Source organism: Pongo abelii, chromosome 10 (genome assembly GCF_028885655.2).
Source record: "Pongo abelii isolate AG06213 chromosome 10, NHGRI_mPonAbe1-v2.0_pri, whole genome shotgun sequence".
NCBI lineage: Eukaryota > Metazoa > Chordata > Mammalia > Primates > Hominidae > Pongo > Pongo abelii.
Genome location: NC_071995.2, coordinates 17,157,841 through 17,174,655, shown reverse-complemented (window position 1 = coordinate 17,174,655; position 16,815 = coordinate 17,157,841). Strand labels below are relative to the sequence as shown.

The window sequence follows — 16,815 nt, the reverse complement described above, 5'->3', positions numbered from 1 at the left end:
ATAACTCTCATATAAGGACTCAACTGCCTACCTACTGATATTCCATAGGTTTATAATATATAATTTCATTTTCATACAAGCTTATTACACATATTAAAGCAATACTTTTCCTTGTACAGCCAAGATTCATTGATAAAACAATGAAGTGAACTAACACCCTTCCTAAATAAAGTTTCACCAATAGCATCATATGTTAATGGACCTATTTCATTGTTAATGTGACTGACTGCTTATTGATTCTTGCAGGAATCCAGCAAGGGCTTCAGAGTACAATTTAGTTTGGAGAGCTCTGGGTCCAACATCTATGCTCAATTACAACTTTCAGAAGGAGAGATCAATAAAATTTAAATTGCTTATGGTAATCACAACTTCAAATCATTGCGATCAGCATAAGCAATCTGCTGACCCCAGCCAAGCTCCTAAATTGAAACTTGTAATGAGTGGTCATTTAGTTTGGGTCCATTCATATTATTTTGGAGGCAGGTGATGAACAATTAAAGATCAGCTGGCACCTTCGCTGCGCAACATTCCCATCTTTATTCCCAAAGTATTAATATGCAGTAACCCTCGGGTTCACGCTTTTGCACTTCTTTAATGGGTATTCTGTATGAATAAGCAATTATATTTTCTATTAAACAATTTCAGTGTAATTGAATTAGCAGTTATAATATTGCTAGGGCAAGCAAAAGCTTTCCTAGGGAAAAATTAAGTGATATTGGGTAGTGCAAATTAATTTATAGAACTGAAAAATGTAACCAATTAAATAGAATTGCCTTCACCTCCCCCTCCTCCAAAATACAATTAAGCAGCACATTGTTTCAAAGAATATGTTTCAGAGCAATTTGTTTTCAATCATAATAGCTGTTTTTCATTCATTATGAAAAGCTGTCTATTATAATGAAAATTTCATAGGCAGTTTTCCTTGACAAAGCAGGTTGCAAGTTTAAACAAAGATAGCCTGCAGATTACTTCCTTGATAAGGAGTCACCTTAGAATTACATTTTAATAAATCATTGGAAATAAATCTTCTGCATTACAGCATGAAGGTTTAGAGAAAGAAAAAACAAATAGAGAGAAACTAATCAATGAAAATCTCCTGCTGCCAATATAATAATAGATGGACCAATGCTAATATATAAAGTGTATTACACTCACACACACAGCCAAAAAGAAAAATGTAAGATAAATATCACGGAAGTCAACTGTCACAAATGAGACTTGAGTAATAATCCCATCTTTATCATTCATCATTCCTACTGTGCCTCCTCCAAGCACTTTGCTGAATTATAAACTAGGGTATTTAGGCCACATTTTTTGCAGCCTAATAAGATGACCAACTTTGAATTAATATGATGATTTAGAGCATGCTCCCAAGTTTCTTAAAACAAAATCAAATGTAAATGTATATACATATAAATGTAATGTACATGTTTATGAACACATATATTTCTAAAGGAGTTTAGGACTATAATTGGAGTAATTCTAAATATTTAATAAGAATGCATTAGTAAGAATTTTGTCTTAAAAATATTTAGTTAAAGTGATGTCATTTATTTTATTGATGCCTGGATATGAGAAGACCCATGCAGAAACCATGAGTCTCTCTATATGAATTGTATTAAAAGGATGGTCCAAATTCTTTGAACAGTAGAGGAACTTAAAATGCCTTTATGCATGGAGTGACAAGTCAGGTTTAGGACATGTGTGCAGTTAGGATAGACTGGAAGGAATAGAGTGAACCAAAGAGAGGGAGAGTTGTTAATGACTCTGCATTAGTCCAGGTTAGAGGGTGAACATTCAAATTAAGGAAGAGGTGGAGAAACAAATGCAAGTTATCAGTTTTCAGAAGCTGAATTGACAGAATTTCACATTTGATTGGCTGAGGAGAGAATAAGGACGAGGACTTCAGAATAGCTTGAGGTTGCCATTTTAAAAAAGCCCAAAGGTTGACGGTGCTTTTTATGAGTTACAGAATATACACTAAGGAGTATGTAGGGGAGGTGACTCAGTTTGTGTGTTAATTTATAATACTTACAAAATACTGAATTAGATTAATTTTCCTGAGCCCTCAACCTCTGTTGGAATAGTAGTGATTGAAAAAGACATTTATTGTAGAAATAACTACTGATGTTCCTTAAGTAAGTTTGCCTTTTCATATCCCTAACTTTTAATTCAGTCCATGAGTTAAGCCCATTGTCTTGGTATGGCTTATGTACTTGGATAGAATATTTTTGTGAGCTAATGATATAGCTATTTTAAAATTAGAATTAAGATTTAAAACAAGTTTTTTCAAAAATTAAGATAAATTGTATTTTTTATTCAGCTTCTGACAACTAATGATTAATATAATAAATGATGGTTGGGGCTACAATGTATTTTATCTAACATTCAGAAAATATTTGACAATAATTTATATGCATTTACAAGAATTAGATATCGACCTTCTCCAATTGGGGAAAAATAGGGACACTAAATATTTCCAGAGTTTATAAACAAACAGTTTAACAAACTGTAACTAGCAGGTTTTTAATTTTTTTATTTTAAAATTATAGAGACATCCTGGAGCCTGGCATGATATCAGGCATATAATAATAACTCAATAAATATTAAATAAACATGTACCTGTATTTGACATAGAAAGTGGACACTTGCTCAAATATATCAAGGCAATTGCATATATACTTCAGCATCCAACAATTTTAACAAAAATATTTTTGCATTTAATAGTTCAATATGACTGTTCCTATACACACACGTACACACACACCCCTAAGTACTTCTTGCAACGTCTACTTTGTTTCAATAACTTACTCTTGAAAATTTTATGGTTATACACTATTAACAATATGATTCACATTTGAAACTTTTTGAAACTGATGATTGCAAAACATAAACTTTAGGAATAAGGAATTTTTTCTTGGGTTTCATGGCCATTATAAATGTAACTTTCTTGTACAGATTTCTGAAATTCAAGATGTGATGAACCATAGCAATAGATGATGAAGTATTTCTCACACAAAGTTGCCTTCTCTATCCATGCTCAGGCATAGATTATTTTTCACTTGATGAGGCTTCTTGATTCTGCTGTTTCTTTTCATTCTTTAGCATCATCTACTTTATCCTCTGAAGACTCCCCTGTGCTATTCTGCATCTCCATGGACCCAATCCTTAATAAAACATAACTTAAAACTTTATCCAACATTTATTAAATACCTGCCAAGTGCTGTGCTAGGTGAAAAAAAAAAGTGAACTAAATTCCTTCTTATAACATTTCTTCTTCCTTGTTGAAATCAGTGGTTAAGAGTGATTGCTCCTAATAATCTAGTGGGCCCCTTACTGTGTGGCTTCTAAACCTCATTTTCTTCCTTTATAAATGGAGATCAAAATAGTACTCATATCATAAATTTGTTGAGAGAATTTAATGCAATGTTGCCTACAAACTATTTAGAACAGCCTGAAACATAGCATGTGCTCAATTAATGTTGGCTATTATTTTTCAAACCAGTAGGTAGACTATTATGAAACCAGGCATATTTGATAGACTTACATCCTATCATCATCCTCAAAACTCTATTAAAAATGGTTTCTGTCAATTCCAAAGTTTTCATTTTTACACATATTTGTTAATTATTTAATGCAGATTAGGTACTAATGATACAAAATGAGTAAGATTTGTTTCCAGTACAAAATTTAGTTCAAGGGCCTCTCTTCCTTCACTTTCTTCCTAATGTGAGATATCTGACACTGTCCTGCCCTGGTTCTTCTCAAATCTTCCCATCTCCTTCCTTTTTTTTTTTTTTTAATCTACTTAAACTTACTGATGATTTTTTTATATTAATTACAGGTTTCGTTGACAGTTCAATTTTGATGCCTTGAATTTTCCCTTTATCCACCCCTACCTAAGGAACATTTCTACTTACATGCTTGACATATTTTCCAGTAGAAATATTATGTCTAAAATGATTTATCTCTGACCTCTTCTTCCTCTACATTTCTACAGGTTATTCTGTGATGTCAGAAATCAAATATGTGAAACAGCTTGTCATAGTTGAAAGGAAAAAAGACTTTCTGGTCAAATAAACCAATCTGAATCCTAGCTATGTAACTTATTATCGGGTGACTTTGGTAGATTTATTTAACATCTTTTTCTTCTTCCTCATCTTTAAAATGGGAATAATAAGACCTACCCTCTAAGATTTCAATAAAGATAAATTGAAATAGTATAAGTAGAGTATTTTGTACAATGCCCTCATTATTTAAGCATCACTAGGAGAAGAAATAAAGAGAGATTAAATTCTTATTTTTTAATAATTTAACATATTTGTTCTTGAGAAGCATCCAGAGTTTCCCCATAAAGTATGTGAAATATGTAGTCCAAACCTTAAAATCTTATTTAACAATGTAATTTGCCTACCAGGAAAAAATGGTTCCTAAATGAAATCACTTGTGCAAGTACCATATTATCAGCAAGTTGAAACCCAGGTGGTGGGAAGCGTATTGTGTTTGAACTTAGGAATCTGAATCCCAGTCTTAGCTCTGCCACTGGCTGTGTGATCAGCGGGTAAGTCACCTGATTTCTCTGGGCCGAGGCATTCTCATCTGAAAGTCGTAAAGGTTTCTAAAGTTCCTGCCAACTCTAACTTTCTATGTTAAACATCCCTTTTCTTCCAAAGTTAACCTTATGTCTTGTGTTGAATTTTGTCCCCCCAAAATCTACATGTTGAAGTCCTAACTCTCATGTCAGAAGGTGGTCTTATTTGGAAATATGGCTTGTTGCAGATATAATGTTAAGATGAGGTCATTCTGGAGTAGCATGGGTCCCTGATTCACTATGACTGATGTCCTTATAAGGAGGGAATTTGTAGACAGACAGGCACATGGGGAAAACACCAGGTGAAGATGAAGGCAGAGATGGGGGTAAGCTTCTACAAGTCAAGGAACATTAAAGATTGTTGGCAAACCACTAGCACCCAGGGGAGAGGCATGGAACAGACACTTCCTCACTGTCCTCAGAAGAAACCAGTTCTGTCAACACCTTGATCCCGACATTTATCTTCCAGAACTTTCAGAGTTTCTGTTAAGCTAACAATTTTATAATACTTTGTTACAGCAGCCCTAAGAAACTGATATATCTTATTTTATAATTAACTAAAATTGCTGAGCTTTCTTTATTATATAAATGTATGTACATATTTATGTATTTGTATGTATGTATAAATAATGTAAAGAACACTACCAGAATATTCATTTGATTGACTTGTTAAGTAGACTGCTGATTGAAATATGGAACAATTAAACATGGAATCCAATTACTGAATATTAGAGTCTCAAATCGAGAATAAATGTTAAGGAAAAACTTCAGAATTTAACAGCTTTTTATATCAGGAAGATCCTAAACATATTTCCTTCTCTTTGAAGTCTAAAAGAATGTTGCTATCTCCACATTGCCTCTCCAATTTTTAACAACTCCCTAGATGGGTTTACTGAGCTCATGGGAAAAGTCGAAGTTTTCCCCATCGGTGTTCTTCGTTCATATCACACTGGCTTGTTGCCTCTGTGGAATTTTGTTTTTCTTATCAGACTACTTTTCTCATTTGCTTTGCATTTCTTTTAGTGTTTTCCTTCATGAGGGTGTGAACCCTGTTAAATTAAGGTTGGGAACACTTTAGTCAAATTTAAGAAAATATATTGTTGGCCAATGCCTGAAAAACAAGCTGGCATGTATCTTTTTATCCTAAAGAAAGACCATGATTGATAATTTAGGCATATCTTTTTATAAAACCTTCCTCTAAAAAACATTAGGACTGCTATTAGTTTAAAAGATCCCAGTTTAAGGCCAGAACATTTTAATGCCCTGTAATTCACTGAAACATAGTCGTGGATGCTTCTGTTTGGAAAATATCTTCAGAATATTTTGTAAAACATTTTTTAGTTTAAATAAATTTACCATAGTAATTAAAAACATCACTCCTAAAGTTAAACTAGACTGGGTATCTTGACTAATAATGCCAACCTTGCAAGGTTGTTGTGAGGATTAATGAGATAAATACTGTCAGATACTTAACACAGTACTTGGAACATAGTTTCGAGTCTCTCAATACAAGTATCTTAAATAGCTTTGAGCTGCTCAATACAAGTTCTCTGTTGTATTCTTTAGTAGTAATAATATTGCCAGCTTTGAGTTCTTATCAGCAATGGAAAATTTCAGTTTGGTGGATAGGGTGATCATGATGATAACCGAACAGTTTCCGTTTTTTTTTTTTTTGGCCACTTCCTATAGACACAATCTAATTTGAACCTCTGAATACAAGGAAGTGAATTTGAGAGCATCCACTAGTATATGATGTGGCAATCTTGCTATCTACAAAAACATAGGGTTCTCTTAGGACAAGACCAATATATGACACAGAGATGTTATAGGAAATAAAGATATCAGCCATAATCAGTTCCTTCTAATTGGCTGTCTTATAGAAAGACAAAGTAAAGACTTTGCAACTCTCTACAGTTCTCAGGATTTTATACACTGCCCACGTTTAGTTCCTCTGTCAGACCTGCCATTTTATGTATAATATAATACTGCTTAGGGTTATCAATCTTTAAAAAAGTATACCATTGCTTTATAGCCACTCCTGCTTTGCAATACAAATGACATAATTACTTGCTCTGTCTGGAGGGGGTCCAGTTCCTCAAGTTCATTTTTTAAATGCAAATCTTATTAAGTATTTTATCCTAAAATGGCTAATGCAAAAAGGGCAGTCCTAGACTAAGATGGACAACATGCCTAAAAAATAAATACTAGGCTAATAATGAAACCTGTATTAAATCAGGGTACTGGAAAACCAAATTGATTACTTATTGAAATATGTTAACATGGTGTAATGGGTAACTGCCAAAGTCAGATATGCAATAATATTACATGAATCATTGTCAGATAACCACAAAGTTTTATAAGAGCAATAAGAACTTATAAAACCTTTTCCACCAAAATTTAGATGCTCATAAAAAAATATAGGTAGTGATCTGTATATCATATAATTTAGTTAAAAGACGTTTTTTGTTTTTTACAGGTTGTCTTTTTAAAAAAATTCATATAACTGTTGTCAACTAGAATAATGGGCAGTTTTTCTATAAAATCTTTCAAGAAACTTTTAAGAATGCTAAATGCGTTGCCTCTACTCAATTTAATATTTCAGCTATGGAAAAAAGTCTTTTTGAGAATTCCTTTTTATTTTGAAATATGTAATGCATAAAGAGTGTATTTTGTATATCTTTGCATGTATATAATATTGTATGTGGACAGTTTAAAGGGTAGTAAAAATAAACCCCCCTATGCATACCACTGTTTTAGCCTCACGGGACCTAGTTTTTGTCTTTGGAGCTATCTAAGTGAAACAATACCTATTCGGAGATTGCTTTAATCTTGAAGCTATACTGAAAATAAATTGTTTGATTGCTTTAAGATACAAGTTTCTAGAATGTATCCACCACCTATAGTTAAAAGAAAAATTGTTTCAAAGTCCAATTCAAACACTTTACAATGTAATTTTGAAAACTGAAATGATACTTATACATCTGTTGACTGCTTACAAATTACAGAGCATTTCAGTTATTGTTATTTTCCAGGTTACTTATAATCCTAAAAGAGAAAATTCCTAAACAGTATTTATTAATTTCACAGCATTTAAATAACAGTAAGGAAAAGCTGAAGCAGAAAACCAATTCAAATTCACATAATTGTACTAACTTTGAGCTATAGATTTGGTCCTTTATGTCTCCGTTTCCATGCGTGACACACACACACACACATACACAAAATATATATATTTGAAAACCATCCTAACCACCTCCTAGATTCACAAGATATTTGAATATTTTGTCTTCCTGATCAAACAGAGCTCAACAAAGGGGGAAAAGCCCATTCACTCATGCTGGGAAGAAAGTGTCTTCATTAGCACATCATAGGGGTGCCCCTTTGAAAGTGTGTTAAATTGTGTTAACAGTTTGGTTAAGAGGTGGGAGTGTGACTGGTTTAACTTGTCTCATTAATATACTAGTGTGATTCTGAGTTGGATTTTGCAAGCCTGTTACAGTATTTTCTCACTCCTCTCCCTAGAATTCCTTACACTTTCTACCTCTCAGCTTCTGACTGTTATCAAGGCTCTGCTCTTGAGTGATTTCTAGCCCTAGGACTCTTCCTTTGTTTCAGTCATCAAGAACTATTAGTGGCTCATTTTCCCAAGGAACAGCCATTTCATTGTATTTTGTTGTTTCAGCAGCCCTTTGTCTTCCTCTTGAAGGAGAAATGAACCACCACACTTTCCAGAGAGGCAGGCACTCAGGGAAGCATATTGCTTTATGTGATGAGAGATGTAGAAGGAGGCCCAAGTGACTGGACACAGACACCCTAAGGGTTATCCGTGCAACCAATAATTAAGTTCTTAGCAGCTGATTACTTTCTGTTGCTTAGATGCAAAGCAAACAGAAGTGTCGTACACAGGATAAAAGCCAAAGAGCTGAGTACGTGTAAACCTCTTTTGGAAGATTTATTACATGTCACAATGTGGCTATAACTTATTCTCATCTGTCCCTCTTGGCACTTACCAACAGTGATGAAAATGGAGAGTCTTTACTCAGGGAACTCTTGACTGCATTACTATTAAATTATTTGCATATTGGTAGCACAGAGGGATCCTAGGATGGCAGTTTTCCAAGTTTCATTACCCTAACCCTCACCACTCAATAAATGTTCCCACAATTCCAATGAGGTGGAGAGAAAACTGCAGAGCTATTTGCCTTTTGAGTATTCTCACTGTTAACTAATGAAGAATGAAGGTGAATGGCACTAAATGGGAGAGTGGAAGAATGGAGGGATAGATGGATGAGTGGAAGGACTCAATTGTTTATTAATGGAGCTAATTATATGGTTCTTTTGGGGCAAAATTGGAATAAATGAGTACAATTTTATCACAAAGCCACAGGGCCCCCTTTTGGCATCACAATATAGTTGATCTTGCTTATTGCCATTCTATTTTGATGAACAATTACATGGAGCATTTATTATGTCACAGACAGGCAGATGGCCCTGGATTTTTCTTCATCCAATTGTACACCTTTCACTAACTATGAAGCATATCCACCTGGACATGTATTACTGTATACTCACCTTAACAACTGATATGGTTTGAGTGTGTGTCCTGTCTTAAATGTTGAAGTGTAATGCCCAGTGTTGGAGTTGGGGCCTGGTGGGAAGTGTTTGGACTATGGGGCAGATCCTTCATGAGTGATTTATCACCATCCCCTTGGTGATGAGTGGGTTTATTTGAGATCAGGTTGTTTAAAAGTGTACAGTACCTCTCTACTCTCTCTCTTGCTCTGCTCTTGCCATGTGATACACTGACCTCCCATTTACCTTCTGCCATGATTTTAAGTCCCCTGAGACTCTCACCAGAAGCAAATACTGGCAACATGCTTCCTGTACAGCCTGCAGAACTGTGAGCCAATTAAACCTCTTTTCTTTACAGATTGTCTAGCCTCAGGTATTTCTTTACGGCAATGCAAAAGAATAGCCTAATATAACAACTAAAGTTACATAGAGTTCAACATAAGACTTCATAGCATCATTATTCTTCCTGTTTCACTAGGATTAAAATTACCAACACTTTTATGGACTATTCTTGTCATTGTTAGCTCAACTTTTAAACATCTAACCTTCCCCCTCTCTTGTTATAAATGATATCTCTTAAAGTACATATATGCCTTTCAGACCAACTGGGATAATGTTTCCTACTTCACTCTTTCATGTGGAATCTCCCAGCTTCCTCTTTCATTAACACAGTCATGCATTGCATTTGCAGGGTAAGGATAGCTTGGGGTGGAGTTGGAGAGAAATAAAGGTCCTCCAAAATCCTCTACTTCACAAAACCATCCCAATTTAAACAACTGCTATAATTATGTAAATAAGAATAGAGTCAGCCAACATGTGTTTGAAATCATCAGTCTGATTATTTTTATTCATCTATAACACAGACTTTAAATTTTAAAAGTATATTTATGGAGAAATGCCACCTCCAGACAAGTCTTCTGAATTTGCTTTCAACCATATTTTTGCCCCAAATCTCCATCACTATGAAAATTCTGGAACCATTACTGTTTTTCTTCTACCCTGATATTTTTTGAATTGATATTCTTGTGTGCATCATAGCAGCAAAGTCTTAAGCCTGCCCTTGCTTAGCTGATGGCTGAATTAACCCTATCTTCCAGATCTATCCTGTTTTATGTTTTAAGCAGTTAGTCTGAAACCCAACACTTCTACTCTTTCAAAAATTCTTCCTCATTGAACCCTAATTCTTGACTCACCCACAAATCCATACAATCTCTTCCTCATTAATTATATAAATTATAGGAGAAATTCAGTAAGTATTTGTTAATTTGAAGGACAATAATATTTAAATAAAATATTAATGTTTCTTCTTTTTTTTGTCTTTTCTTAATTGTCTTACTCATTGTCCTTTCAATATTGCTCTTCTCTCATTTTAAAATTTAAAATGTTTAACATTTTTCTCTCTTTGGCCTTTTTATAATCTTCTTTGGATATCTCAACAACTTGTACAGTGTCTTTCAACTACTATCATACATAGATGACTCCCAATGCCTACTCAGTGTATCCATCAGGACGTACCAGATGTCCAGATGCATGTCAAATGCAGCAAATTTGTTTATTCAGCAATCATTTATTGAGATTTCCAGCTCCAACCTTGATATAGTTACTAGCTTTGAAATTAAGTTCTCACCATAAGCAACCAGAAAATCTGGAAAAATATATAAAGGAACTCTTTGTAGGATTTAGACAGCAACTGAAGCCTACAGCCCATGAAAAATGGGAGGCCCATGGGTGAGCACCACAATCTTCCACCAGGACCTTCAATATCTGAGCTGCGCAAGTACCAGGAGAGCCTCCAGGATGCCTGGCTGAAAGTGGCTGCTGGGAAAGTATATAGAATGTTTAACTAAGTCAAATCTATTATGCCAAGCTTGGGGCCCTTGCTAGGAATCCCTGGTATCCCAACATATGAGATCAGTCAGATGCACCTATTCACCCAAAAATTTGGGTTCCCCAAAGTTTTCTAAATCCTTAGATCCTGTAGAGATAATGCATCCTTCCTTTTTTACAGCTACCCTTCTTGCATATGGGAAAACACTGCAGAGTCCTCTCTCCCACAAGGCAACAGGGTCACCTTCAGGATTTTCCCTCATCTCATCTCCTAAATGCCAGGCCCAAAATTTGGGTTAAATTACATCAAAAGCAACTCAAGGTTATACCAGACCTGAGTGGTGAGGAAAGAGACTATACCCCCAAAAGAGCTTCAATGATTAGCCAGCATATTTGGATAAACAACTGGTTTTAAGAGTTTTGATCAAGGAGGCAGGACATGAAACTAGATAAAGGAGAGTTTATTGATTTAGAGCCATTCTCTCAGGATATCAGGACATGGGATTTAACACTTGACAAAGACGCAGGGAAAGGCATAAATTTTCTGCTATGGCATCTCTTAGAAGTCTGGAGAAAGTGATGGTCCATGCTGAGTAAAGTTGCATTACTTGAGTTGCTATGGCAGACTGTGGAGAAAGGAATAGAGAGGCTTAGGGAAATAGGCATGCTGGAAAGAGTATATGACGTGAGGTCAGAAGACCCACAGAGGATTATATTGTTCCATGGGAAGGCCTAGAGGAAGTACCATTTAAGAAGGCCATCAGGAGTGTACAAGGGAGAGGGACACCAGAATCAACAAGAAGTTCAGTGGTGGCTCTGTTCCCCAAGCCACAGTGGATGATAGAAGGGGCTGTCACAGAGATTTTGTTTGCCACAGAACAACTGAAATCAATAAAGGCTAAGTAGCAGCATTTAACTCTCAGGGTCCTGGGAGTCTCCATTAACACAGGACTGGTAAGGTTGGAGTGGTAAGGAAGGGGGCATGACTTTCTGGGAGTTGTGGAGATGGTTAATAGAATACAGCATCTCTAAATACAAATAAATGAACAGCCAAAACATATCTCTTAAATTATATAATCAAAAGAATGCAGGAATGACTCCTCAAGAGGCTGAAGATGGTGACCTTGATTTTAAAAAGTCATGGTCATTTCTCCATTTCCTGGACCTGAGTAAGGTTTCAGACCTACAACCTGTTAAGTGAAAAGATGACTATGTCCCAAGAAGAAAAGACTGCAACACCTGGACAAACATATATTGAAATAATTTCCTTAGCCACTCTGCAAGTGGACCTCTAGCTATTTGTTTGGATAATTATACACTGGGCAAAGCAGAATATCCAGATATTGCTATTGGTCATTTGGACATGGGCACTAATTCGATATTGATATGTGGAGACCCAAAATGTCAAAGTTAGAGTGGAGTCACACAGAGGGAGTATAAAGCAAATGGTGCTCTGGTCAGACTGGATTAAGTGGTTCCACTGGGTCCACAAAACCATACTTTGGTGATTTCCCCAAATCCCAAATGTGTAATTGGTTTTGACATACTTGCCAATTAGAGTAACTTTCACATTATTACCTTGGCCTGTGGAGGTAAAAGTTATAATCTCAGGAAAGACCAAGTAGAAAGATCTGAAACTAATACCCATGCCAAGTTAGTAAATTGAAGCTAATATTATACTTCTAAAGATATGAAGGATATTAGCGTCATCCTTAAAGATTTCAGGTTTGGTGTATCCTGCCATAAGTAGTCCTTGCCCAAACTAGATAGATTCTGGAGGAATAACTTCAGGTTACCACAAATTCAAACAAGTAGTAGCCCTGATTATAGCTGCCACGTGACTGTAACATCTTTGTGAGAACAGAATAAAATAACCTCAGGTATCTGGCATGGGGGCATTGATACAGCGAATGAATTCTTCACTATCTTAATCAAGAAAGAGGACCAAAATAGTTTTCATTTACATGGAATAGACAACATACATTTACACTTTTGCCCAAGGACTATGTTAACTCTCCGCTTTTTCTCATAAATATAAAGAGATCTGGATTTTACATAGAACATCACATTGATCAATTGCATCAATGACATCATATCATTCTTATAATGCAAAGTGAACAAGAGATGGCTAGCATGCTGGAGGATTTGGTAAAGCACATGAGACCTGGAAGGTAGAAGATAAATTATATCTTCAAGGGCCTATCAACTCAGCAGTGTCTAGTGCCTAACATAAGGGATACGCCAGTACAATCTCACCAAAGCAAAAGGCTAATTGCTATATCTTACATCCCCCGCCACAAAGAAGGAATTACAATCCCTACTAGCCTTTTGGATTCTAGAGACAAAACACATTCCACACCTAAGAACATTGCTCTGGCCTAATGTAGTATGCGACTTAGTGAGCTGATCTCAGATGGGGCCTAGAGCAGAAAAGGGCTAGACAGCAACCCCAGGATGCTGTACAAAAAAATCCCTGCAGTTTTCTGCTCAAAATCAAGCAGACTTTATGACTGTGGAGATTTCAGCAGTGTTAAAAAAAATACAGTATGGATTTTATGACAAGTCTCAGTGGGAAAATCACAATTCAAGTCACTTGGGAAAGCCATGCCATCTACACAAAACAAAACAAAACACTATATGCCCTTAGAAAAACAGCTTCTAATACGCTACTTGGACCCATGGCTTAACCATGAGTCTGTCTGAAACTGTCCATGAGCTCACTTCTGTTAGACCCATCAAGTCATAAAGTCAGGTGGGCCCTGCAGCAATCCATGATAAATTGGAATTATGTGCCCTAAGCAGGAACAAAAGGCATAAGTAAATTGCATGAGCAGGTTGTCCAGAACCATGTGTCACTCACCACTGTTGTACCAGCACTCCCCCTTCAGCTTATGTGTATGGCCATGTGAAACATTCTATATAACCAGCTGAAGGAGGGAGAAAAATTCCAAGCTTGGTTTATGGATGGATTGACTTTGTATGTGAGGATAAGCTGAAAATGATGATGTCTGTATTGAAGTCACATGTAGGAGTTACTTTGAAAGATACTGTTGAGACAAAAAAATCTTCCCAATAAGTGAAGCTTTTTGAGGTGCTTATGTCTATGCACATTTTGGCAAAGGAAAAGGTATTGTGAGTTGAGGATACATAATGAATTCATGAGCAGTGGCAAATGGCTTGGGCAGCTGATCAAGGGACAATGAAAGTGGATTGGAAGATCAGAGACAAAGTAGTCTGGAGTAAAGGCATGTGCGTGGATATATAAGATTTGGTATAAAGTATAAAGGTCTTTATAACTTAATACCCACAGAAGCCTCCAGCCATGGAAGATGCACTAAAAAGCCAAGTAGATTAAAAAAAAAAAAAAAAAAAAATCAACCAATAGACATGTCAGCCTTTGTCATCATCCACTTCAGTGTTGGTCCAAGCAAACAAGGATTGATCAGAGTGGCAGATATTGAGACTATGAGCTCAATATCATGGAATACTACTCACTAAGGCTAATCTGGCTATTGCTATCTGACTGATCAATCAGCCAACGACAACACAGATAAAAACTATAACTCTGTTTCTCAGGGAGAATACAACAATTTAGTGGCAAGTTGACAACTTTTGGATCCTCCTATCTTAAAAGGGCAGTGACAGTTTTCTTGTTATGGATTTGAATTCTGCCTGCAGAGCTTCAGTCAGTACCATTATCTGTGGGTTTATAGAGTGTCTAATTCACAGGTATAATGATTAAAATAATCCAAGATGGAAGAATAGAGACCAAGAGCAATAAAGTACTCTGGAATGGACAAATATATGGATACATATGAGACTGTTGGCCAATTAGAGCCACATTTGTAACATTTTGGGAGTTATTTTCTTCCATTACAATTAAATGCATGAAATAATAGTAAAACGAACAACAAACAAAATGATGAGAGATATTCAATGGAGTACAACTAGTAGAAACAGCATTGTTTACGATGTTGTAAAAATACTAATTTAATGTATACTGTAATAAGTTAAGAATTCCAAGAGTAACCACAAAACAATGATACTAAAAGTTATAACCAAAAAAAAGAGCTAATAGAGGAGATAAAATAAAGAACAAAAATATTTTACTAATACAATACAGCAGGAAAAAAAGATTAAGGAATAATGAGCAGATGGGATGATAAAAAAACAAAAAGCGAGATTTTAGACTTATACCTAACTGTGTCATAATTACATTACATGTAAACTGACTAAACATTTCTACTAAAACACAAGATTTAGATATATTTTAAAAGGTCAAATTATATGTTATTTGCAAAAAACATACTTTAAACATAAATATAAGGTAAGCTGAAAATAATTGAAAAAAGGCATTCCAAGTAAATACTTAGCATAAGAAAGATACTATTGCTAAATTAATATTGGACATAATTGCATCGAAGGTAAGAAGTAGCACAAGAAAGAGACATGTCATAGAGATAACAGGGTCATAGACAAGAATATATATAACCCTAAACTTGTGTGGCTCTAATAATATAGTTTCAGAATATATAAAGCAAGAGTTAACAAAACTAATAAAGACAGGTATATATGCAGTTACAATTGGACATTTTAACACACTTTTCTCAGTAACTGAGTGTATAAGCAGGTAAAAAATCAGTAAGTATATAAAAGATTAGAACAATATGACACATCAAATTGATTTAATTGATGTATATAAAACACTATCATATTTAACCCAATTGTCCCAATAACTGATAAAAACAAGCAGACCAGAAAAAAAAAAAAATCAATAAGGCAGACCCAGAATAGCCAACACAGCACTGAAAGAGAAGAACAAAGTCAGAGGACTGACACTACCCTACTTCAAGACTTATTATAAAGCTACAATAATCAAGACATTGTGGTATTGGTAAAAGAATAGACAAGTACATCAATGGAACAGAATAAAGAGCCCAGATCCCAGCTGATCTTTAACAAAAGTGCAAAGGCAATACATAAAGAAAATAAAGTCTTTTCAACACAAAGTTCTGGAACAAATGGACATCCACATGCAAAAAATAAATAAATAAAAACAAAGACCTTAAATCCTTCACAAAAAAGTAACTGAAAATAGGTCACAGATGTAAATGTAAACCACAAAACTGTAAACCTCCTAGAAGATAAAATAGGAGAAAATCTAGATGACCTTGGGTATGGTGAGGACATTTTAGATATATCACCAAAGGCATGATTCATGAAAGAAATAATTGATAAGCTAGACTTCATTAAAATTTAAAACTTCTGCTCTATGAAAGACAGAGTCAAGAGAATGAAAAGACAAGCCACACTCTGTGAGAAAATATTTGCAAAAGATACATCTAGTAACATACTCTTTTACAAAAGATACAAAGAAAACTTAAAGCTCAACAATAAGAAAATGAACAACCCTATTAAAAAATGGGCAAAAGATCTGAACAGATACCTTACCAAGGAAAAAAGAGAGATGGAAAATAAGTATATGAAAAGACACTCCATATTATGTGTTATCTGAGAAATGCAGACTTCAAAAACAATGAAATTCCACCACACACGTATTAGAATGCCCAAAATCCAGAATACTGACAGCACCAAATGCTGCTGGGGATGTGGAGCATTGCCGGTGGAGATGCAAAATGGTACAGCCACTTTGCAAGACAGTTTGGCAGCTTCTAACAAAGCTAAAACACCCTTACGATATGATCCTGCAATCCTTCTCCCAAAGGAGTTGAAAACTTATGTCTTCACAAAAACTTGCATATGGATGTTTAAAGCAGGGTTATTCACAATTGCCAGAACTTGGAATCAACCAAAATGTCCTTCAG

The 16,815-nt window shown here is 35.2% G+C and overlaps 2 long non-coding RNA genes across 4 annotated transcripts in view; both read right to left on the bottom strand.

Annotated features, from left to right (window-relative positions):
• Positions 1-16,815, bottom strand: part of LOC129049067 (uncharacterized) — a 239,567-nt gene that overhangs the window by 166,726 nt on the left and 56,026 nt on the right. The window lies entirely within an intron of this gene.
• The window catches only part of LOC134759491 (uncharacterized), a 37,727-nt gene continuing 27,156 nt past the window's right edge, over positions 6,245-16,815 (bottom strand). The window contains exon 2 of the long non-coding RNA XR_010135728.1: positions 6,245-11,616. This is a non-coding gene — a long non-coding RNA (uncharacterized LOC134759491). The remainder of the gene's footprint in view (positions 11,617-16,815) is intronic.